The following is a 24,770-nucleotide window of genomic DNA, read 5'->3' as shown; positions in this document are numbered from 1 at the left end:
GCAGGATTCGGTGTGGCACAACATCCAGGCTGGATTCGGTGTGGCACCATGTCCAGGCTGGATTTGGTGTGTGACAAAGTCCAGGCTGGATTCGGTGTTTGACAAAGTCCAGGCTGGATTCGGTGTGGCACAAAGTCCAGGCTGGATTCGGTGTGGGACAAAGTCCAGGCTGGATTCGGTGTGGGACAAAGTCCAGGCTGGATTCGGTGTGGGACAAAGTCCAGGCTGGATTCCGTGTGGCACAAAGTCCAGGCTGGATTCGGTCGGCACAAAGTCCAGGCTGGATTCGGTGTGGGACAAAGTCCAGGCTGGAGTCGGTGTGGCACAAAGTCCAGGCTGGATTCAGTGTGGGACAAAGTCCAGGCTGGATTCGGTGTGGGACAAAGTCCAGGCTGGATTCGGTGTGGGATAAGGTCGTGGCTGGATTCGGTGTGGGACAAATTCCAGGCTGGATTCGGTGTGGCACAAATTCCAGGCTGGATTCGGTGTGGGACAAAGTCCAGGCTGTATTCGGTGTGGCACAACGTCCAGGCTGGATTCGGTGTGGTGTGGAGTCCAGGCTGGTTTCGGTGTGGCACAAAGTCCAGGCTGGATTCAGTGTGGGACAAAGTCCAGGCTGGATTCGGTGTGGGACGAAGTCCAGGCTGGAATCGGTGTGGGACAAAGTCCAGGCTGGATTCGGTGTGGGACAAAGTCCAGGCTGGATTCGGTGTGGGACAAAGTCCAGGCTGGATTCGGTGTGGGACAAAGTCCAGGCTGGATTCGGTGTGGGACAAAGTCCAGGCTGGATTCGGTGTGGGACAAAGTCCAGGCTGGATTCGGTGTGGCACAAAGTCCAGGCTGGATTCGGTGTGGCACAAAGTCCAGGCTGGATTCGGTGTGGGACAAAGTCCAGGCTGGATTTGGTGTGTGACAAAGTCCAGGCTGGATTTGGTGTTTGACAAAGTCCAGGCTGGATTCGGTGTGGGACAAAGTCCAGGCTGGATTCGGTGTGGGACAAAGTCCAGGCTGGATTCGGTGTGGGACAAAGTCCAGGCTGGATTCATTGTGGCACAACGTTCAGGCTAGATTCGGTGTGGGACAAAGTCCAGGCTGAATTCGGTGTGGTGTGGAGTCCAGGCTGGATTCGGTGTGGCACAAAGTCCAGGCTGGATTCCGTGTGGCACAAAGTCCAGGCTGGATTCGGTGAGGGACAAAGTCCAGGCTGGATTCGGTGAGGGACAAAGTCCAGGCTGGATTCGGTGAGGGACAAAGTCCAGGCTGGAATCGGTGTGGGACAAAGTCCAGGCTGAATTCGGTGTGGTGCGGAGTCCAGGCTGGATTCGGTGTGGCACAAAGTCCAGGCTGGATTCGGTGTGGCACAAAGTCCAGGCTGGATTCGGTGTGGCACAAAGTCCAGGCTGGATTCGGTGTGGTGCGGAGTCCAGGCTGGATTCGGTGTGGCACAAAGTCCAGGCTGGATTCGGTGTGGCACAAAGTCCAGGCTGGATTCGGTGTGGGACAAAGTCCAGGCTGGATTCGGTGTGGGACAAAGTCCAGGCTGGATTCGGTGTGGGACAAAGTCCAGGCTGGATTCGGTGTGGGACAAAGTCCAGGCTGGATTCGGTGTGGCACAAAGTCCAGGCTGGATTCGGTGTGGCACAAAGTCCAGGCTGGATTCGGTGTGGGACAAAGTCCAGGCTGGATTCGGTGTGGGACAAAGTCCAGGCTGGAGTCGGTGTGGCACAAAGTCCAGGCTGGATTCAGTGTGGGACAAAGTCCAGGCTGGATTCGGTGTGGGACAAAGTCCAGGCTGGATTCGGTGTGGGATAAGGTCGTGGCTGGATTCGGTGTGGGACAAATTCCAGGCTGGATTCGGTGTGGCACAAATTCCAGGTTGGATTCGGTGTGGGACAAAGTCCAGGCTGTATTCGGTGTGGCACAACGTCCAGGCTGGATTCGGTGTGGTGTGGAGTCCAGGCTGGTTTCGGTGTGTCACAAAGTCCAGGCTGGATTCAGTGTGGGACAAAGTCCAGGCTGGATTCGGTGTGGGACAATGTCCAGGCTGGATTCGGTGTGGGACAAAGTCCAGGCTGGATTCCGTGTGGCACAAAGTCCAGGCTGGATTCGGTGTGGCACAAAGTCCAGGCTGGATTCAGTGTGGGACAAAGTCCAGGCTGGAATCGGTGTGGGACAAAGTCCAGGCTGAATTCTGTGTGGTGTGGAGTCCAGGCTGGATTCGGTGTGGCACAAAGTCCAGGCTGGATTCGGTGTGGCACAAAGTCCAGGCTGGATTCGGTGAGGGACAAAGTCCAGGCTGGAATCGGTGTGGGACAAAGTCCAGGCTGAATTCGGTGTGGTGTGGAGTCCAGGCTGGATTCGGTGTGGCACAAAGTCCAGGCTGGATTTGGTGTGGCACAAAGTCCAGGCTGGATTCGGTGTGGGACAAAGTCCAGGCTGGATTCGGTGTGGGACAAAGTCCAGGCTGGATTCGGTGTGGCACAAAGTCCAGGCTGGATTCGGTGTGGCACAAAGTCCAGGCTGGATTCGGTGTGGCACAAAGTCCAGGCTGGATTCGGTGTGGCACAGAGTCCAGGTTGGATTCGGTGTGGCACAATGTCCAGGCTGGATTTGGTGTGTGACAAAGTCCAGGCTGGATTCGGTGTGGGGCAAAGTCCAGGCTGGATTCGGTGTGGCACAAAGTCCAGGCTGGATTCGGTGTGGGACAAAGTCCAGGCTGGATTCGGTGTGGAACAAAGTCCAGGCTGGAGTCGGTGTGGGACAAAGTCCAGGCTGGATTCGGTGTGGGACAAAGTCCAGGCTGGATTCCGTGTGGCACAAAGTCCAGGCTGGATTCGGTGTGGGACAAAGTCCAGGCTGGATTCGGTGTGGCACAAAGTCCAGGCTGGATTCGGTGTGGCACAAAGTCCAGGCTGGATTCGGTGTGGGACAAAGTCCAGGCTGGATTCGGTGTGGCACAAAGTCCAGGCTGGATTCGGTGTGGGACAAAGTCCAGGCTGGATTCGGTGTGGGACAAAGTCCAGGCTGGATTCGGTGTGGTGTGGGGTCCAGGCTGGATTCGGTGTGGGACAAAGTCCAGGCTGGATTCGGTGTGGGACAAAGTCCAGGCTGGATTCGGTGTGGGACAAAGTCCAGGCTGGATTCGGTGTGGTGTGCAGACCAGGCTGGATTCGGTGTGGTGTGGAGTCCAGGCTGGATTCGGTGTGGCACAAAGTCCAGGCTGGATTCGGTGTGGGACAAAGTCCAGGCTGGATTCGGTGTGGCACAAAGTCCAGGCTGGATTCGGTGTGGGACAAAGTCCAGGCTGGATTCGGTGTGGTGTGGAGTCCAGGCTGGATTCGGTGTGGCACAAAGTCCAGGCTGGATTCGGTGTGGGACAAAGTCCAGGCTGGATTCGGTGTGGCACAAAGTCCAGGCTGGATTCGGTGTGGTGTGGAGTCCAGGCTGGATTCGGTGTGTCACAAAGTCCAGGCTGGATTCGGTGTGGGACAAAGTCCAGGCTGGATTCGGTGTGGGACAAAGTCCAGGCTGGATTCGGTGTGGGACAAAGTCCAGGCTGGATTCGGTGTGGGACAAAGTCCAGGCTGGAGTCGGTGTGGGACAATGTCCAGGCTGGATTCGGTGTGGGACAAAGTCCAGGCTGGATTCCGTGTGGCACAAAGTCCAGGCTGGATTCGGTGTGGCACAAAGTCCAGGCTGGATTCGGTGTGGGACAAAGTCCAGGCTGGATTCGGTGTGGGACAAAGTCCAGGCTGGATTCCGTGTGGGACAACGTTCAGGCTGGATTTGGTGTGTGACAAAGTCCAGGCTGGATTCGGTGTGGTGTTAAGTCCAGGCTGGATTCGGTGTGGGACAAAGTCCAGGCTGGATTCGGTGTGGGACAAAGTCCAGGCTGGATTCGGTGTGGCACAATGTCCAGGCTGGATTCGGTGTGGTGTGCAGACCAGGCTGGATTCGGTGTGGTGTGGAGTCCAGGCTGGATTCGGTGTGGTGTGGAGTCCAGGCTGGATTCGGTGTGGGACAAAGTCCAGGCTGGATTCGGTGTGGCACAAAGTCCAGGCTGGATTCGGTGTGGCACAAAGTCCAGGCTGGATTCGGTGTGGGACAAAGTCCAGGCTGGATTCGGTGTGGTGTGGAGTCCAGGCTGGATTCGGTGTGGCACAAAGTCCAGGCTGGATTCGGTGTGGGACAAAGTCCAGGCTGGATTCGGTGTGGGACAAAGTCCAGGCTGGATTCGGTGTGGGACAAAGTCCAGGCTGGATTCGGTGTGGGACAAAGTCCAGGCTGGATTCGGTGTGGGACAAAGTCCAGGCTGGATTCGGTGTGGTGCGGAGTCCAGGCTGGATTCGGTGTGGCACAAAGTCCAGGCTGGATTCGGTGTGGGACAAAGTCCAGGCTGGATTCGGTGTGGGACAAAGTCCAGGCTGGATTCGGTGTGGGACAAAGTCCAGGCTGGATTCGGTGTGGTGTGGAGTCCAGGCTGGATTCGGTGTGGGACAAAGTCCAGGCTGGATTCGGTGTGGCACAAAGTCCAGGCTGGATTCGGTGTGGGACAAAGTCCAGGCTGGATTCGGTGTGGGACAAAGTCCAGGCTGGATTCGGTGTGGCACAAAGTCCAGGCTGGATTCGGTGTGGCACAAAGTCCAGGCTGGATTCGGTGTGGCACAAAGTCCAGGCTGGATTCGGTGTGGCACAAAGTCCAGGCTGGATTAGGTGCGGGACAAAGTCCAGGCAGGATTCGGTGTGGCACAACATCCAGGCTGGATTCGGTGTGGCACCACATCCAGGCTGGATTTGGTGTGTGACAAAGTCCAGGCTGGATTCGGTGTGGGACAAAGTCCAGGCTGGATTCGGTGTGGCACAAAGTCCAGGCTGGATTCGGTGTGGCACAAAGTCCAGGCTGGATTCGGTGTGGGACAAAGTCCAGGCTGGATTCGGTGTGGGACAAAGTCCAGGCTGGATTCGGTGTGGCACAAAGTCCAGGCTGGATTCGGTGTGGCACAAAGTCCAGGCTGGATTCGGTGTGGGACAAAGTCCAGGCTGGATTCGGTGTGGGACAAAGTCCAGGCTGGATTCGGTGTGGGACAAAGTCCAGGCTGGATTCGGTGTGGGACAAAGTCCAGGCTGGATTCGGTGTGGGATAAGGTCGTGGCTGGATTCGGTGTGGGACAAAGTCCAGGCTGGATTCGGTGTGGCACAAAGTCCAGGCTGGATTCGGTGTGGGACAAAGTCCAGGCTGGATTCGGTGTGGCACAAAGTCCAGGCTGGATTCGGTGTGGTGTGGAGTCCAGGCTGGATTCGGTGTGGCACAAAGTCCAGGCTGGATTCGGTGTGGGACAAAGTCCAGGCTGGATTCGGTGTGGGACAAAGTCCAGGCTGGATTCGGTGTGGGACAAAGTCCAGGCTGGATTCGGTGTGGGACAAAGTCCAGGCTGGATTCGGTGTGGGACAAAGTCCAGGCTGGATTCGGTGTGGGACAAAGTCCAGGCTGGAGTCGGTGTGGGACAAAGTCCAGGCTGGATTCGGTGTGGGACAAAGTCCAGGCTGGATTCCGTGTGGCACAAAGTCCAGGCTGGATTCGGTGTGGCACAAAGTCCAGGCTGGATTCAGTGTGGGACAAAGTCCAGGCTGGATTCCGTGTGGCACAAAGTCCAGACTGGATTTGGTGTTTGACAAGTCCAGGCTGGATTGGGTGTGGCACAAAGTCCTGGCTTGATTCGGTGTGGTGTGGGGTCCAGGCTGGATTCGGTGTGGGACAAAGTCCAGGCTGGCTTCGGTGTGGGACAAAGTCCAGGCTGGATTCGGTGTGGCACAATGTCCAGGCTGGATTCGGTGCGGTGTGCAGACCAGGCTGGATTCGGTGTGGTGTGGAGTCCAGGCTGGATTCGGAGTGGCACAAAGTCCAGGCTGGAATCGGTGTGGGACAAAGTCCAGGCTGGATTCATTGTGGCACAACGTTCAGGCTAGATTCGGTGTGGGACAAAGTCCAGGCTGAATTCGGTGTGGTGTGGAGTCCAGGCTGGATTCGGTGTGGCACAAAGTCCAGGCTGGATTCGGTGTGGCACAAAGTCCAGGCTGGATTCGGTGAGGGACAAAGTCCAGGCTGGATTCGGTGAGGGACAAAGTCCAGGCTGGATTCGGTGAGGGACAAAGTCCAGGCTGGAATCGGTGTGGGACAAAGTCCAGGCTGAATTCGGTGTGGTGCGGAGTCCAGGCTGGATTCGGTGTGGCACAAAGTCCAGGCTGGATTCGGTGTGGCACAAAGTCCAGGCTGGATTTGGTGTGGCACAAAGTCCAGGCTGGATTCGGTGTGGGACAAAGTCCAGGCTGGATTCGGTGTGGGACAAAGTCCAGGCTGGATTCGGTGTGGCACAAAGTCCAGGCTGGATTCGGTGTGGTGTGCAGTCCAGGCTGGATTCGGTGTGGTGTGGAGTCCAGGCTGGATTCGGTGTGGCACAAAGTCCAGGCTGGATTCAGTGTGGCACAACGTCCAGGCTGGATTCGGTGTGGGACAAAGTCCAGGCTGGAATCGGTGTGGGACAAAGTCCAGGCTGGATTCGGTGTGGGACAAAGTCCAGGCTGGAGTCGGTGTGGGACAATGTCCAGGCTGGATTCGGTGTGGGACAAAGTCCAGGCTGGATTCCGTGTGGCACAAAGTCCAGGCTGGATTCGGTCGGCACAAAGTCCAGGCTGGATTCGGTGTGGGACAAAGTCCAGGCTGGATTCGGTGTGGGACAAAGTCCAGGCTGGATTCGGTGTGGCACAAAGTCCAGGCTGGATTCAGTGTGGGACAAAGTCCAGGCTGGATTCGGTGTGGGACAAAGTCCAGGCTGGATTCGGTGTGGGATAAGGTCGTGGCTGGATTCGGTGTGGGACAAATTCCAGGCTGGATTCGGTGTGGCACAAATTCCAGGTTGGATTCGGTGTGGGACAAAGTCCAGGCTGTATTCGGTGTGGCACAACGTCCAGGCTGGATTCGGTGTGGTGTGGAGTCCAGGCTGGTTTCGGTGTGGCACAAAGTCCAGGCTGGATTCGGTGTGGCACAAAGTCCAGGCAGGATTCGGTGTGGCACAAAGTCCAGGCTGGATTCGGTGTGGCAGCATGTCCAGGCTGGATTTGGTGTGTGACAAAGTCCAGGCTGGATTTGGTGTTTGACAAAGTCCAGGCTGGATTCGGTGTGGGACAAAGTCCAGGCTGGATTCGGTGTGGCGCGGAGTCCAGGCTGGATTGGGTGTGGCACAAAGTCCAGGCTGGATTCGGTGTGGGACAAAGTCCAGGCTGGATTCGGTGTGGCACAAAGTCCAGGCTGGATTCGGTGTGGGACAAAGTCCAGGCTGGATTCGGTGTGGTGTGGAGTCCAGGCTGGATTCGGTGTGGGACAAAGTCCAGGCTGGATTCGGTGTGGGACAAAGTCCAGGCTGGATTCGGTGTGGGACAAAGTCCAGGCTGGATTCGGTGTGGGACAAAGTCCAGGCTGGATTCGGTGTGGCACAAAGTCCAGGCTGGATTCGGTGTGGGACAAAGTCCAGGCTGGATTCGGTGTGGGACAAAGTCCAGGCTGGATTCGGTGTGGCACAAAGTCCAGGCTGGATTCGGTGTGGTGTGGAGTCCAGGCTGGATTCGGTGTGGGACAAAGTCCAGGCTGGATTCGGTGTGGGACAAAGTCCAGGCTGGATTCGGTGTGGGACAAAGTCCAGGCTGGATTCGGTGTGGGACAAAGTCCAGGCTGGATTCGGTGTGGGACAAAGTCCAGGCTGGATTCGGTGTGGGACAAAGTCCAGGCTGGATTCGGTGTGGCACAAAGTCCAGGCTGGATTCGGTGTGGGACAAAGTCCAGGCTGGATTCGGTGTGGCACAAAGTCCAGGCTGGATTCGGTGTGGGACAAAGTCCAGGCTGGATTCGGTGTGGGACAAAGTCCAGGCTGGATTCGGTGTGGGACAAAGTCCAGGCTGGATTCGGTGTGGGACAAAGTCCAGGCTGGATTCGGTGTGGCACAAAGTCCAGGCTGGATTCGGTGTGGCACAAAGTCCAGGCTGGATTCGGTGTGGGACAAAGTCCAGGCTGGATTCGGTGTGGGACAAAGTCCAGGCTGGATTCGGTGTGGCACAAAGTCCAGGCTGGATTCGGTGTGGCACAAAGTCCAGGCTGGATTCGGTGTGGAACAAAGTCCAGGCTGGAGTCGGTGTGGGACAAAGTCCAGGCTGGATTCGGTGTGGGACAAAGTCCAGGCTGGATTCGGTGTGGGACAAAGTCCAGGCTGGATTCGGTGTGGGACAAAGTCCAGGCTGGATTCGGTGTGGGACAAAGTCCAGGCTGGATTCGGTGTGGTGTGGAGTCCAGGCTGGATTCGGTGTGGTGTGGAGTCCAGGCTGGATTCGGTGTGGCACAAAGTCCAGGCTGGATTCGGTGTGGGACAAAGTCCAGGCTGGATTCGGTGTGGGACAAAGTCCAGGCCGGATTCGGTGTGGCACAAAGTCCAGGCTGAATTCAGTGTGGCACAACGTCCAGGCTGGATTCGGTGTGGGACAAAGTCCAGGCTGGAATCGGTGTGGGACAAAGTCCAGGCTGGATTCGGTGTGGGACAAAGTCCAGGCTGGATTCGGTGTGGGACAAAGTCCAGGCTGGATTCGGTGTGGGACAAAGTCCAGGCTGGATTCGGTGTGGCACAAAGTCCAGGCTGGATTCGGTGTGGCACAAAGTCCAGGCTGGATTCGGTGTGGGACAAAGTCCAGGCTGGATTCGGTGTGGGACAAAGTCCAGGCTGGATTCGGTGTGGCACAAAGTCCAGGCTGGATTCGGTGTGGGACAAAGTCCAGGCTGGATTCGGTGTGGGACAAAGTCCAGGCTGGATTCGGTGTGGGATAAGGTCCAGGCTGGATTCGGTGTGGGACAAAGTCCAGGCTGGATTCGGTGTGGCACAAATTCCAGGCTGGATTCGGTGTGGGACAAAGTCGAGGCTGGATTCGGTGTGGCACAAAGTCCAGGCTGGATTCGGTGTGGTGTGGAGTCCAGGCTGGATTCGGTGTGGCACAAAGTCCAGGCTGGATTCGGTGTGGCACAAAGTCCAGGCTGGATTCGGTGTGGCACAATGTCCAGGCAGGATTCGGTGTGGCACAACATCCAGGCTGGATTCGGTGTGGCACCATGTCCAGGCTGGATTTGGTGTGTGACAAAGTCCAGGCTGGATTTGGTGTTTGACAAAGTCCAGGCTGGATTCGGTGTGGGACAAAGTCCAGGCTGGATTCGGTGTGGCGCGGAGTCCAGGCTGGATTCGGTGTGGCACAAAGTCCAGGCTGGATTCGGTGTGGGACAAAGTCCAGGCTGGATTCGGTGTGGGACAAAGTCCAGGCTGGATTCGGTGTGGGACAAAGTCCAGGCTGGATTCGGTGTGGGACAAAGTCCAGGCTGGATTCGGTGTGGGACAAAGTCCAGGCTGGATTCGGTGTGGCACAAAGTCCAGGCTGGATTCGGTGTGGTGTGGAGTCCAGGCTGGATTCGGTGTGGCACAAAGTCCAGGCTGGATTCGGTGTGGGACAAAGTCCAGGCTGGATTCGGTGTGGGACAAAGTCCAGGCTGGATTCGGTGTGGGACAAAGTCCAGGCTGGATTCGGTGTGGGACAAAGTCCAGGCTGGATTCGGTGTGGGACAAAGTCCAGGCTGGATTCGGTGTGGGACAAAGTCCAGGCTGGATTCGGTGTGGCACAAAGTCCAGGCTGGATTCGGTGTGGGACAAAGTCCAGGCTGGATTCGGTGTGGCACAAAGTCCAGGCTGGATTCGGTGTGGCACAAAGTCCAGGCTGGATTCGGTGTGGGACAAAGTCCAGGCTGGATTCCGTGTGGCACAAAGTCCAGGCTGGATTTGGTGTTTGACAAGTCCAGGCTGGATTGGGTGTGGCACAAAGTCCTGGCTGGATTCGGTGTGGTGTGGGGTCCAGGCTGGATTCGGTGTGGGACAAAGTCCAGGCTGGATTCGGTGTGGGACAAAGTCCAGGCTGGATTCGGTGTGGCACAATGTCCAGGCTGGATTCGGTGCGGTGTGCAGACCAGGCTGGATTCGGTGTGGTGTGGAGTCCAGGCTGGATTCGGAGTGGCACAAAGTCCAGGCTGGAATCGGTGTGGGACAAAGTCCAGGCTGGATTCATTGTGGCACAACGTTCAGGCGAGATTCGGTGTGGGACAAAGTCCAGGCTGAATTCGGTGTGGTGTGGAGTCCAGGCTGGATTCGGTGTGGCACAAAGTCCAGGCTGGATTCGGTGTGGGACAAAGTCCAGGCTGGATTCGGTGTGGCACAAAGTCCAGGCTGGATTCGGTGTGGTGTGGAGTCCAGGCTGGTTTCGGTGTGTCACAAAGTCCAGGCTGGATTCAGTGTGGGACAAAGTCCAGGCTGGATTCGGTGTGGGACGAAGTCCAGGCTGGAATCGGTGTGGGACAAAGTCCAGGCTGGATTCGGTGTGGAACAAAGTCCAGGCTGGAGTCGGTGTGGGACAATGTCCAGGCTGGATTCGGTGTGGGACAAAGTCCAGGCTGGATTCCGTGTGGCACAAAGTCCAGGCTGGATTCGGTGTGGCACAAAGTCCAGGCTGGATTCAGTGTGGGACAAAGTCCAGGCTGGATTCGGTGTGGGACAAAGTCCAGGCTGGATTCCGTGTTTGACAACGTTCAGGCTGGATTTGGTGTGTGACAAAGTCCAGGCTGGATTTGGTGTTTGATAAGTCCAGGCTGGATTCGGTGTGGGACAAAGTCCAGGCTGGATTCGGTGTGGTGTTGGGTCCAGGCTGGATTCGGTGTGGGACAAAGTCCAGGCTGGATTCGGTGTGGGACAAAGTCCAGGCTGGATTCGGTGTGGCACAATGTCCAGGCTGGATTCGGTGTGGTGTGCAGACCAGGCTGGATTCGGTGTGGTGTGGAGTCCAGGCTGGATTCGGAGTGGCAGAAAGTCCAGGCTGGAATCGGTGTGGGACAAAGTCCAGGCTGGATTCGGTGTGGCACAAAGTCCAGGCTGGATTCATTGTGGCACAACGTCCAGGCTAGATTCGGTGTGGGACAAAGTCCAGGCTGAATTCGGTGTGGTGTGGAGTCCAGGCTGGATTCGGTGTGGCACAAAGTCCAGGCTGGATTCGGTGAGGGACAAAGTCCAGGCTGGATTCGGTGAGTGACAAAGTCCAGGCTGGAATCGGTGTGGGACAAAGTCCAGGCTGGATTCGGTGAGTGACAAAGTCCAGGCTGGAATCGGTGTGGGACAAAGTCCAGGCTGAATTCGGTGTGGTGTGGAGTCCAGGCTGGATTCGGTGTGGCACAAAGTCCAGGCTGGATTCGGTGTGGGACAAAGTCCAGGCTGGATTCGGTGTGGGACAAAGTCCAGGCTGGAATCGGTGTGGGACAAAGTCCAGGCTGAATTCGGTGTGGTGCGGAGTCCAGGCTGGATTCGGTGTGGCACAAAGTCCAGGCTGGATTCGGTGTGGCACAAAGTCCAGGCTGGATTCGGTGTGGGACAAAGTCCAGGCTGGATTCGGTGTGGGACAAAGTCCAGGCTGGATTCGGTGTGGCACAAAGTCCAGGCTGGATTCGGTGTGGCACAAAGTCCAGGCTGGATTCGGTGTGGCACAAAGTCCAGGTTGGATTCGGTGTGGCACAATGTCCAGGCTGGATTAGGTGCGCGACAAAGTCCAGGCAGGATTCGGTGTGGCACAACATCCAGGCTGGATTCGGTGTGGCACCATGTCCAGGCTGGATTTGGTGTGTGACAAAGTCCAGGCTGGATTCGGTGTGGGGCAAAGTCCAGGCTGGATTCGGTGTGGCACAAAGTCCAGGCTGGATTCGGTGTGGCACAAAGTCCAGGCTGGATTCGGTGTGGAACAAAGTCCAGGCTGGAGTCGGTGTGGGACAAAGTCCAGGCTGGATTCCGTGTGGCACAAAGTCCAGGCTGGATTCGGTCGGCACAAAGTCCAGGCTGGATTCGGTGTGGGACAAAGTCCAGGCTGGAGTCGGTGTGGCACAAAGTCCAGGCTGGATTCAGTGTGGGACAAAGTCCAGGCTGGATTCGGTGTGGGACAAAGTCCAGGCTGGATTCGGTGTGGGATAAGGTCGTGGCTGGATTCGGTGTGGGACAAATTCCAGGCTGGATTCGGTGTGGCACAAATTCCAGTTTGGATTCGGTGTGGGACAAAGTCCAGGCTGTATTCGGTGTGGCACAACGTCCAGGCTCGATTCGGTGTGGTGTGGAGTCCAGGCTGGTTTCGGTATGGCACAAAGTCCAGGCTGGATTCAGTGTGGGACAAAGTCCAGGCTGGATTCGGTGTGGGACGAAGTCCAGGCTGGAATCGGTGTGGGACAAAGTCCAGGCTGGATTCGGTGTGGGACAAAGTCCAGGCTGGAGTCGGTGTGGGACAAAGTCCAGGCTGGATTCGGTGTGGGACAAAGTCCAGGCTGGATTCGGTGTGGGACAAAGTCCAGGCTGGATTCGGTGTGGGACAAAGTCCAGGCTGGATTCGGTGTGGCACAAAGTCCAGGCTGGATTCGGTGTGGCACAAAGTCCAGGCTGGATTCGGTGTGGGACAAAGTCCAGGCTGGATTCCGTGTGGCACAAAGTCCAGGCTGGATTTGGTGTTTGACAAGTCCAGGCTGGATTGGGTGTGGCACAAAGTCCTGGCTTGATTCGGTGTGGTGTGGGGTCCAGGCTGGATTCGGTGTGGTGCGGAGTCCAGGCTGGATTCGGTGTGGCACAAAGTCCAGGCTGGATTCGGTGTGGCACAAAGTCCAGGCTGGATTCGGTGTGGCACAAAGTCCAGGCTGGATTCGGTGTGGGACAAAGTCCAGGCTGGATTCGGTGTGGGACAAAGTCCAGGCTGGATTCGGTGTGGCACAAAGTCCAGGCTGGATTCGGTGTGGTGTGCAGTCCAGGCTGGATTCGGTGTGGTGTGGAGTCCAGGCTGGATTCGGTGTGGCACAAAGTCCAGGCTGGATTCAGTGTGGCACAACGTCCAGGCTGGATTCGGTGTGGGACAAAGTCCAGGCTGGAATCGGTGTGGGACAAAGTCCAGGCTGGATTCGGTGTGGGACAAAGTCCAGGCTGGATTCGGTGTGGGACAAAGTCCAGGCTGGATTCGGTGTGGGACAAAGTCCAGGCTGGATTCCGTGTGGCACAAAGTCCAGGCTGGATTCGGTCGGCACAAAGTCCAGGCTGGATTCGGTGTGGGACAAAGTCCAGGCTGGATTCGGTGTGGGACAAAGTCCAGGCTGGATTCGGTGTGGCACAAAGTCCAGGCTGGATTCAGTGTGGGACAAAGTCCAGGCTGGATTCGGTGTGGGACAAAGTCCAGGCTGGATTCGGTGTGGGATAAGGTCGTGGCTGGATTCGGTGTGGGACAAATTCCAGGCTGGATTCGGTGTGGCACAAATTCCAGGTTGGATTCGGTGTGGGACAAAGTCCAGGCTGTATTCGGTGTGGCACAACGTCCAGGCTGGATTCGGTGTGGTGTGGAGTCCAGGCTGGTTTCGGTGTGGCACAAAGTCCAGGCTGGATTAGGTGTGGCACAAAGTCCAGGCTGGATTCGGTGTGGCACAACATCCAGGCTGGATTCGGTGTGGCAGCATGTCCAGGCTGGATTTGGTGTGTGACAAAGTCCAGGCTGGATTTGGTGTTTGACAAAGTCCAGGCTGGATTCGGTGTGGGACAAAGTCCAGGCTGGATTCGGTGTGGCGCGGAGTCCAGGCTGGATTGGGTGTGGCACAAAGTCCAGGCTGGATTCGGTGTGGGACAAAGTCCAGGCTGGATTCGGTGTGGCACAAAGTCCAGGCTGGATTCGGTGTGGGACAAAGTCCAGGCTGGATTCGGTGTGGTGTGGAGTCCAGGCTGGATTCGGTGTGGGACCCTGTCCAGGCTGGAGTCGGTGTGGGACAAAGTCCAGGCTGGATTCGGTGTGGGACAAAGTCCAGGCTGGATTCGGTGTGGGACAAAGTCCAGGCTGGATTCGGTGTGGCACAAAGTCCAGGCTGGATTCGGTGTGGGACAAAGTCCAGGCTGGATTCGGTGTGGCACAAAGTCCAGGCTGGATTCGGTGTGGGACAAAGTCCAGGCTGGATTCGGTGTGCTGTGGAGTCCAGGCTGGGTTCCGTGTGGGACAAAGTCCAGGCTGGATTCGGTGTGGGACAAAGTCCAGGCTGGATTCGGTGTGGGACAAAGTCCAGGCTGGATTCGGTGTGGGACAAAGTCCAGGCTGGATTCGGTGTGGGACAAGGTCCAGGCTGGATTCGGTGTGGGACAAAGTCCAGGCTGGATTTGGTGTGGGACAAAGTCCAGGCTGGATTCGGTGTGGGACAAAGTCCAGGCTGGATTCGGTGTGGCACAAAGTCCAGGCTGGATTCGGTGTGGGACAAAGTCCAGGCTGGATTCGGTGTGGGACAAAGTCCAGGCTGGATTCGGTGTGGGACAAAGTCCAGGCTGGATTCGGTGTGGGACAAAGTCCAGGCTGGATTCGGTGTGGCACAAAGTCCAGGCTGGATTCGGTGTGGCACAAAGTCCAGGCTGGATTCGGTGTGGGACAAAGTCCAGGCTGGATTCGGTGTGGGGCAAAGTCCAGGCTGGATTCGGTGTGGCGCAAAGTCCAGGCTGGATTCGGTGTGGCACAAAGGCCAGGCTGGATTCGGTGTAGAACAAAGTCCAGGCTGGATTGGGTGTGGGACAAAGTCCAGGCTGAATTCGGTGTGGGATAAAGTCCAGGCTGTATTCGGTGTGGGACAAAGTCCAGGCTGGTTTCGGTGTGGCGCAGAGTCCAGGCTGGATTGGGTGTGGCACAAAGTCCAGGCTGGATTCGGTGTGGTGTGGAGTCCAGGCTGGATTCGGTGTGGTGTGGAGTCCAGGCTGGATTCGGTGTGGCACAAAGTCCAGGCTGGATTCTGTGTGGGACAAAGTCCAGGCTGGATTCGGTGTGGGACAAAGTCCAGGCTGGATTCGGTGTGGGACAAAGTCCAGGCTGGATTCGGTGTGGCACAACGTCCAGGCTGGATTCGGTGTGGGACAAAGTCCAGGCTGGAATCGGTGTGGGACAAAGTCCAGGCTGGATTCGGTGTGGGACAAAGTCCAGGCTGGAGTCGGTGTGGGACAATGTCCAGGCTGGATTCGGTGTGGGACAAAGTCCAGGCTGGATTCCGTGTGGCACAAAGTCCAGGCTGGATTCGGTGTGGCACAAAGTCCAGGCTGGATTCGGTGTGGGACAAAGTCCAGGCTGGATTCGGTGTGGGACAAAGTCCAGGCTGGAGTCGGTGTGGCACAAAGTCCAGGCTGAATTCAGTGTGGCACAACGTCCAGGCTGGATTCGGTGTGGGACAAAGTCCAGGCTGGAATCGGTGTGGGATAAGGTCGTGGCTGGATTCGGTGTGGGACAAATTCCAGGCTGGATTCGGTGTGGCACAAATTCCAGGTTGGATTCGGTGTGGGACAAAGTCCAGGCTGTATTCGGTGTGGCACAACGTCCAGGCTGGATTCGGTGTGGTGTGGAGTCCAGGCTGGTTTCGGTGTGTCACAAAGTCCAGGCTGGATTCGGTGTGGGACAAAGTCCAGGCTGGATTCGGTGTGGGACAAAGTCCAGGCTGGATTCGGTGTGGCACAAAGTCCAGGCTGGATTCGGTGTGGCACAAAGTCCAGGCTGGATTCGGTGTGGGACAAAGTCCAGGCTGGATTCGGTGTGGGACAAAGTCCAGGCTGGATTCGGTGTGGCACAAAGTCCAGGCTGGATTCGGTGTGGGACAAAGTCCAGGCTGGATTCGGTGTGGTGTGGAGTCCAGGCTGGATTCGGTGTGGCACCGTGTCCAGGCTGGAGTCGGTGTGGGACAAAGTCCAGGCTGGATTCGTTGTGTGGACAAAGTCCAGGCTGGATTCGGTGTGGGACAAAGTCCAGGCTGGATTCGGTGTGGGACAAATTCCAGGCTGGATTCGGTGTGGCACAAAGTCCAGGCTGGATTCGGTGTGGGACAAAGTCCAGGCTGGATTCGGTGTGGCACAAAGTCCAGGCTGGATTCGGTGTGGCACAAAGTCCAGGCTGGATTCGGTGTGGCACAAAGTCCAGGCTGGATTCGGTGTGGCACAAAGTCCAGGCTGGATTCGGTGTGGCACAAAGTCCAGGCTGGATTCGGTGTGCGACAAGGTCCAGGCTGGAGTTGGTGTGGTGTGGAGTCCAGGCTGGATTCGTTGTGGGACCCTGTCCTGGCTGGAGTCGGTGTGGGACAAAGTCCAGGCTGGATTCGGTGTGGGACAAAGTCCAGGCTGGATTCGGTGTGGGACAAAGTCCAGGCTGGATTCGGTGTGGGACAAAGTCCAGGCTGGATTCGGTGTGGGACAAAGTCCAGGCTGGATTCGGTGGTGCTCCCTGTGTTTGCTTGGCTGAAGACAAACCGTATTGTGGTTGTTTATAGATTTCTGTGGCATCAATGGCTCGGGTCTGGACACTTCTCTTTTGCGTGGCTGTGTCTTACTGATATCTTTATGTGCCTGCTGCCTTGTACGTACTTTGTGTGCTTTGGCTGTGAGTCACTGTTTACTGTGCTTTGCTTTTTGGCCTTGGATTAACGCTCTTTTGTTTGGCTGTATTCATGGGTATTCATGTGTAGTTAAATGACAACTAAACTTGAAGGGAATTACTATTTTTTAACTTTGTTCTCTCTCAATGGATTGTGTAATGATTTGATTTGTTAACAAATTCAAGGCAAGTTTTTCACTGTACATCGGTACATGTGACAGCGATAAACTAATACCAATACCAATATGACCAGATTGCACCAAAATGATCTTTACTTTCTCGTTCTAACTGAGCTCTTTCCTGTAAAGGTTGTGTGCAATTTATGTTTAATTTCTGTTTTTCTTCTGAATGTGACTTATTTGATGGTAAGTGCCGCCCAGTAAGCTTTCATTACTGTGTGTTGAAGTACTTGTGTATCTGACAAACTTGACTTTGGCTTTGGAGTTTGTAGGATTGCTTCTCAGCTGGTAGTTAAGGATTAAAAAAGTATTCATTTTCAGCAGGGGAGCCCAGGGTGGTGTAGGATCCCAGGATATCAGTCTGCGACTACCTTGCACGCTGACGTCAATCACGAGGGATTAGGGATTGGGGGCAGGTCACCCCCTGCACCCCGTTAACACCGGAACGGTTGCTTCTTGGTCTCGGCCCGAGTTTCGAGGCTGCTCGTGCTGCTCTCAGAGAAGACCAGGAAAAAGATTGAGACGGATTTCCACAGCTGGAGGGAGTTAGAATTGGAACCAGATGTCGGAGTGTTTGAAGGGCCCGGGTGATGACAGGTTTGACATGTTCTGTTTGTTACGGAGTCAATTCCATCACTGGGTCTCCACACCAGCTGGTTCCGGTGGGAATGGTTACGGCGAGCTTCTTCCCACTTGGCGGTGACTACACGCCCTCCGGTCGCCGACACTGCAGGCTGCCACTTCAGAGCTACAACAAGACCATTCGGCCCATCGAGTTTGCTTGCCACTCCATCGTGGCTGATTCGTTTCCACTCTCAACCCCATTCTCATGGCTTCACCCGCAACCTTTGATACCCTCACTAACTAACCTCTGCTTTCAATATACCTAATGACTTGGCCTCCACAGCCATCTGCGGCAATGTATTTTACATATCCACAGACGCAGGTCCAATCCCAACCCCTGGCGGTGCCAAGCAACACACAAGATCTGCTGGAGGAACTCGGCAGGCCAGGCAGCACCTGTGGAAAAGAGTGCAGTCGACGTTTCAGACTGAGACCTTTCATCAGGACTGGAAAAAAAGATGAGAAGTCAGAGTAAGAAAGTGGGGGGAGGGCGGAAGAAACACGAGATGATAGGTGAAACCGGTGGGGGGGGTGTGGTGTGAAGTAAAGAGCTGGGAAGTTGATTGGTGAAAGGGATACAGGGCTGGAGAAGGAAGAACCTGTTCTGTTCTCTCCTATCAGATTCCCCCTTCTCCAGCCCTTTCACCAATCAACTTCCCAGCTCTTTACTTCACCCCTACTGGTTTCACCTACCAGCTTGACCTTTCACCTTTCACCCCACCCTTTTCTTACTCTGACCCCTCATCTTTTCTCCAGCCGTGACGAAGGGTTTCGGCCCGAAATATCGACTGCACGGTTTTCTAAGAGCCAATAGGCTGGTCCTGGACTTATTTCATAATTTACTGGCATAATTTACATCTTACTATTTAACTATTATGGTTCTATTACTATTTATTATTTATGGTGCAACTGTAACGAGAACCAATTTCCCCCGGGATCAATAAAGTATGACTATGACTATTTCCATCGATGCTGCCTGGCCTGCCGAGTTCCTCCAGCATTTTGTGGTGTGTTACTTGGATTTCCAGCATCTGCAGATTTTCTCTTGTTTGCCCCTGGTGGTGCCTATATGGGTTTCTACCTTACATAGTGTAACATACTAGTGTCATATAGAACAGAACAGCACAGCACAGCACAGGCCATTTGGCCCACAATGTTGTGCCAGCCCTTGAGCCCACTCCAAGTTCAATCTAACCCTTCTGTCGTACACAGCCCTCCATTTTACTTTCATCCATTGGCCTGTCTAAGAGTCTCTTAAATGTCGCCTAATGCATCACCCCAGGCAACCACCACACTCTCTGTAAAACAAGCTGTGACATCACCCCCCCCCCACCCAAACCTTCCACTAATCATCTCACAAGTATGTCCTCTTGCTGTCCTGGGAGAAGACGCTGCTCTTTAATCTTACCTCTCACCCTCCTTCTTGCAAAGAGAGAGGCCCTAGCTCACTCAGTCTATCCTCTCATTCAGGCAGCATCCCAATAAAGCTGCCCTGCACGTTTGCTAATGATTCTACATCCTTCCTATAATGAGGTGATCCAAACTGAACATAATACCCCAAGTGTCGTCTAACCAGGGTTTTATGGAGCCGGTCCCTGACTGGTAAAAGCCAACACACCGTACACCTTCTTAACCACCCCATCAACCTACGCAGCAACTGTGAGGGATCTATGTACGTGGGCCCCAAGATCCCTCTGTCCCTCCACATTGCTAAGAATCCTGCCGTTAACCCTGTGCTCTGCCTTCAAGTTTGGCCTTCCAAAGTGAACCACTTCACACTTCTCTGCATTGAACTGCATCTGCCACTCCTCCGCCCAGCTCCACATCCTGTCAGTGCTCCGATTTCCTCCCATGTCCAACAGGCCGAGTTGGAAGATTAACTGGCCGCTGTAACTTGCTCCTCGTGTGTGGGTGAGTGGTGAAATTTGGAACAATGGATATGCGGGAGGAATAAAATGGGGCTCATATAAATGATGGCTGATTGGCTGTCTTGGTGGTCTATAGGCGTTACCAGGTTCGGACATGCCCAAGTGCGGAGTGAGAGACACTGAAGCAGGTTGATATTTCACAGACTTTAATGTGAACAGTGTTGGAGAGAAAAGAAAACAATAAACGCTAGGCCAAACAGGGCCGTGAACTAAAATTCTCAAATGGTGAACGAAGCCTACACTACGGCTGAAAAGAACAACTAAATATTAAGCGAATACCACTCGTCTTCAGAGTCAGTTGATTTGACAGTCCAATTTTTCAGGCAAGGCCAAATGCAAACAGGCAGCAAAGCGCTGCTGTGCTGTGTCCGAGTCTCGACAAGCACTACGACAATAAGTATAGAGTTAAATACTGTCAAAATGAAATAATAATTAGCTGACACGTGCATATTCACAAGCGCAGTTGCCGTATTTACTGCACTGCCAAATCCGTGGTTGTGACAATAAGCTTGCCTTCCATAATGAGAAACCAGACCCAGTACTCCCCAATATCCGAAATCAGCAATAAAAACAAGCATAGCTGTTAGGAACTCCAACTCTTTAATGAAGATGCAAGAGGCGGCAGATGCTGGAACCAGGAGAAACCAAAAATCTGCTGGAGGATCTGAGTGTGTCGAGCAGCATTTGTGGAGGAAAATGGTTCAAGTCTAGACCCTGAATCAGGGCTGAACGTGGAGAAGGGGAGATGGTTGATGTGAAAAGGAGAGGGTGGAAGTGGTTAGGTCGAGACCCGAGATGCTTGGTGAGTTGAGGGGTCAGGTTATACTAGATAGGGGAGGGAAGGTGTTCAACGTTCAAAGTCAGTTTTATTATCAAAATACATATATGTCACCACACACATCCCTGAGATTTATTTTTGTGGGCATCCTTAATAAATCTATAGAATAGTTGCTATAACAGGATCAATGGAAGATCAACCAGAGTGCAGAAGACAACAAACTGTGCAAATGTAAATGTAAATAAATAGCAATAAATAATGAGAATATGAGATAATGAGATAAAAAAAGCCCTTAAAGTGAGATTATTGGTTGTTGGAAGTGAAGTTGAGGGTAGATATCCCATTCAAGAGCCTGATGGTTGGAGGGTGGTAACTGTTCTTGAACCTGCTGGTGCGAGTCCTGGAGCTCCTGTACCTTCTACCTGACGGCAGCAGCGAGAAAAGAGCGTGGCCTGGGTGGTGGGGATTTCTGACGATGGATGCCATTTTTCTACAACAGCGGTTCATGCAGATGTGCTCAGTGGTTGGGATGGCTTTACCCATGATGTACTGGGCTGAATCCACTACCTTTTGTAGGATTTTCTGTTTAAAGGGATTGGTGTTCCCGTACTAGAGTGCAATGCAGCTAGTCAGCACACTCTCCACCACACATCCATAGAAGTTTGTCGAAGTTTTAGATGTCATACCAAATCTCCGCAGACTCCGGAGGAAGTAAAGGCACCGCTGTGCCTTCTCCGCAATTGTACTTCCGTGCTGGGTCCAGGACAGGCCCCCCTGAAATAGTAACACCCGGGAATTTAAAGTGTCTGACCCTCTCCACCTCTGCTCCTCCGACGAGGATTGGCTCACGGACCCCTGATCTCCTTCTCCCAACGTCTATAATCAGCTCCTTGGTCTTACTGACATTGAGTGAGAGGTGGTTGTTGTTACACTGCTCAGCTAAGTTTTCAATCTCCCTCCTGCATGCTGATTCATCACCCCCCTTTGATACAGTCCACAAGAGAGTGTCGTCAGCAAACAGGAATATGGCACTGGAGCTGTGCCATGCCACACAGTCGTAAGTGTAAAGCGAGTAGAGCAGGGGGCTAAGCAGACGGGCCAGTGGTGCACCTGTGCTGATGGAGATCGTGGAGGAGATGTTGGGAGGCCGTGGCAGGTGGATAGATGGAGGCAGAGAAAGAAAGAGAGAATTGGAGCCAGATAGAACAATGTGGGAGGAGAGGAGTTGGAAGCATGGGGTGACGCATTAGCCTCACATTCAGTGTCACACTATTGCAATGTCACCAACCTGGGTTCAATTTCCACCGCCACCTGTACTTCCTCCCAGTGACCACGGGACTCCTCTGAGCCCTTAGGCTTCCACACATGTACTGTATGTATATCCTCCCTCCCACGTTCCAAAGACATACGGGTAAGTTATAGGCCTGCCACGTTGGCACCGGATGCACGGCGACACTTACAGTCCAAGAGCACTATAGCACAGAAACAGGCCCTTCAGCCCATCTAGTCTGTGCTATTCTGCCTAGTCCCATCAACCTGCATCAGGAACTTAGGATCTGCAGGCTGTGCCCAGCACATTCTCGATGAAAACGACGCCTTGCACGGAATGTTTTGATGTTTCAATGTGCATGTGACAAATAAAACTAATCTTTAATCTTTTATCACAATGGTCTGTGCTTTACTTGTGTAGTAGCTTGTTAAAAATTTGCATTTACGTTTTCCTGTGGATGCTACTTATCTGATGCTGCAAGTGAGTTTTTCATAGCACTTGTGCATACGTGTCTCAAAGTCGACTTTGAGTGGGAGTGGTGGGGCGATTTCTGTCAGCAAGTGTCCAACTTCCTTTGGTTTTGTGGAAGCTGCGGCTGCAGGGAGAGCATGCAAACGCCAGGTGGCAGTGTCCACCAGGTTGTGGGAGCAGCCGAACTCCAGCCGCAAACTTCTCCCGTCACTGCCCCCTGAATCCCTCCGTATTTCATATTTCACTTATGTTTCAGTTATCTTGTATATCGGTTGATTAAACATCCTTGTTTGTTTAAATAATTAATTGCGGGTTATATGTAAAAAAAATCGTTAATTGTAAAAGTCATCACGCTACTACGTGATCCGTGCGCGCCTCGCTTAAAGTAAAGACGAGGTTACACCTGTGTTTCGGACTCTTGCGTCTTCCTTTGAATTAATATAATGTTTTCAAGTTGCAAAATGCAATTGGTAGTGTCAAGAGGTACAACTTTCAATAAGCGGTAATCACTCCTCGGGTAAACCTCTTCAATTACAATAGTGCCACTGTGTAAAAAGGGGCAGGAAGTATGGGGAGATGGGAGGGATGGAGGGCGGTAGGAAGGTAGGTTGGTAAGGAGGGAAGGAGGGAGGGAGGAAGGTGGGTAGGTAGGTAATGAAGAAGGCCAGCACAGTAGCATAGCGGCTGGAGTAACACCTTGCTCTACCAGTGACCTGGGCTCCGTTCACGCCGCTCTCTGTATGTTCTCGGCTCCGTTCACGCCGCTCTCTGTATGTTCTAGGCTCCGTTCACGCCGCTCTCTGTCTGTATGTTCTAGGCTCCGTTCACGCCGCTCTCTGTATGTTCTAGGCTCCGTTCACGCCGCTGTCTGTATGTTCTAGGCTCCGTTCACGCCGCTCTCTGTCTGTATGCTCTAGGCTCCGTTCAAGCCGCTCTCTGTATGTTCTAGGCTCCGTTCACGCCGCTCTCTGTCTGTATGTTCTAGGCTCCGTTCACGCCGCTCTCTGTATGTTCTCGGCTCCGTTCACGCCGCTCTCTGTATGTTCTAGGCTCCGTTCACGCCGCTCTCTGTCTGTATGTTCTAGGCTCCGTTCACGCCGCTCTCTGTCTGTATGTTCTAGGCTCCGTTCACGCCGCTCTCTGTCTGTATGTTCTAGGCTCCGTTCACGCCGCTCTCTGTATGTTCTAGGCTCCGTTCACGCCGCTCTCTGTATGTTCTAGGCTCCGTTCACGCCGCTCTCTGTATGTTCTAGGCTCCGTTCACGCCGCTCTCTGTCTGTATGTTCTAGGCTCCGTTCACGCCGCTCTCTGTCTGTATGTTCTAGGCTCCGTTCACGCCGCTCTCTGTCTGTATGTTCTAGGCTCCGTTCACGCCGCTCTCTGTCTGTATGTTCTAGGCTCCGTTCACGCCGCTCTCTGTCTGTATGTTCTAGGCTCCGTTCACGCCGCTCTCTGTCTGTATGCTCTAGGCTCCGTTCAAGCCGCTCTCTGTATGTTCTAGGCTCCGTTCACGCCGCTGTCTGTATGTTCTAGGCTCCGTTCACGCCGCTCTTTGTATGTTCTAGGCTCCGTTCACGCCGCTCTCTGTCTGTATGTTCTAGGCTCCGTTCACGCCGCTCTCTGTATGTTCTCGGCTCCGTTCACGCCGCTCTCTGTATGTTCTAGGCTCCGTTCACGCCGCTCTTTGTATGTTCTAGGCTCCGTTCACGCCGCTCTCTGTATGTATGTTTTAGGCTCCGTTCACGCCGCTCTCTGTATGTATGTTTTAGGCTCCGTTCACGCCGCTCTCTGTATGTATGTTTTAGGCTCCGTTCACGCCGCTCTCTGTATGTTCTAGGCTCCGTTCACGCCGCTCTCTGTATGTTCTAGGCTCCGTTCACGCCGCTCTCTGTCTGTATGTTCTAGGCTCCGTTCACGCCGCTCTCTGAATGTTCTAGGCTCCGTTCACGCCGCTCTCTGAATGTTCTAGGCTCCGTTCACGCCGCTCTCTGTCTATGTTCTAGGCTCCGTTCACGCCGCTCTCTGTATGTTCTAGGCTCCATTCACGCCACTCTCTGTATGTTCTAGGCTCCGTTCACGCCGTTCTCTGTTTGTATGTTCTAGGCTCCATTCATGCCGCTCTCTGTATGTTCTAGACTCTATTCACGCCGCTCTCTGTCTGTATGTTCTAGGCTCCGTTCACGCCGTTCTCTGTTTGTATGTTCTAGGCTCCATTCATGCCGCTCTCTGTATGTTCTAGACTCCGTTCACACCGCTCTCTGTCTGTATGTTCTAGGCTCCGTTTACGCCGCTCTCTGTATGTTCTAGGCTCCGTTCATGCCGCTCTGTATGTTCTAGGCTCCGTTCACGCCGCTCTCTGTATGTTCTAGGCTCCGTTCACGCCGCTCTCGGTCTGTATGTTCTAGGCTCCGTTCACGCCGTTCTCTGTTTGTATGTTCTAGGCTCCATTCATGCCGCTCTCTGTATGTTCTAGACTCCGTTCACACCGCTCTCTGTATGTTCTAGGCTCCGTTTACGCCGCTCTCTGTATGTTCTAGGCTCCGTTCATGCCGCTCTCTGTATGTTCAAGACTCTGTTCACGCCGCTCTCTGTATGTTCTAGACTCCGTTCACGCCGCTCTCTGTATGTTCTAGGCTCCGTTCACGCCGTTCTCTGTTTGTATGTTCTAGGCTCCATTCATGCCGCTCTCTGTATGTTCTAGACTCCGTTCACACCGCTCTCTGTCTGTATGTTCTAGGCTCCGTTTACGCCGCTCTCTGTATGTTCTAGGCTCCGTTCATGCCGCTCTCTGTATGTTCAAGACTCTGTTCACGCCGCTCTCTGTATGTTCTAGGCTCCGTTCACGCCGCTCTCTGTATGTTCTAGACTCCGTTCACGCCGCTCTCTGTATGTTCTAGGCTCCGTTCACGCCGCTCTCTGTATGTTCTAGGCTCCGTTCACGCCGCTCTCTGTATGTTCTAGGCTCCGTTCACGCCGCTCTCTGTCTGTATGTTCTAGGCTCCGTT

The sequence above is a fragment of the Mobula hypostoma genome, chromosome 19, assembly GCF_963921235.1.
Source record: "Mobula hypostoma chromosome 19, sMobHyp1.1, whole genome shotgun sequence".
NCBI classification, from domain to species: domain Eukaryota; kingdom Metazoa; phylum Chordata; class Chondrichthyes; order Myliobatiformes; family Myliobatidae; genus Mobula; species Mobula hypostoma.
Note: the sequence above shows the minus strand (reverse complement) of the source record.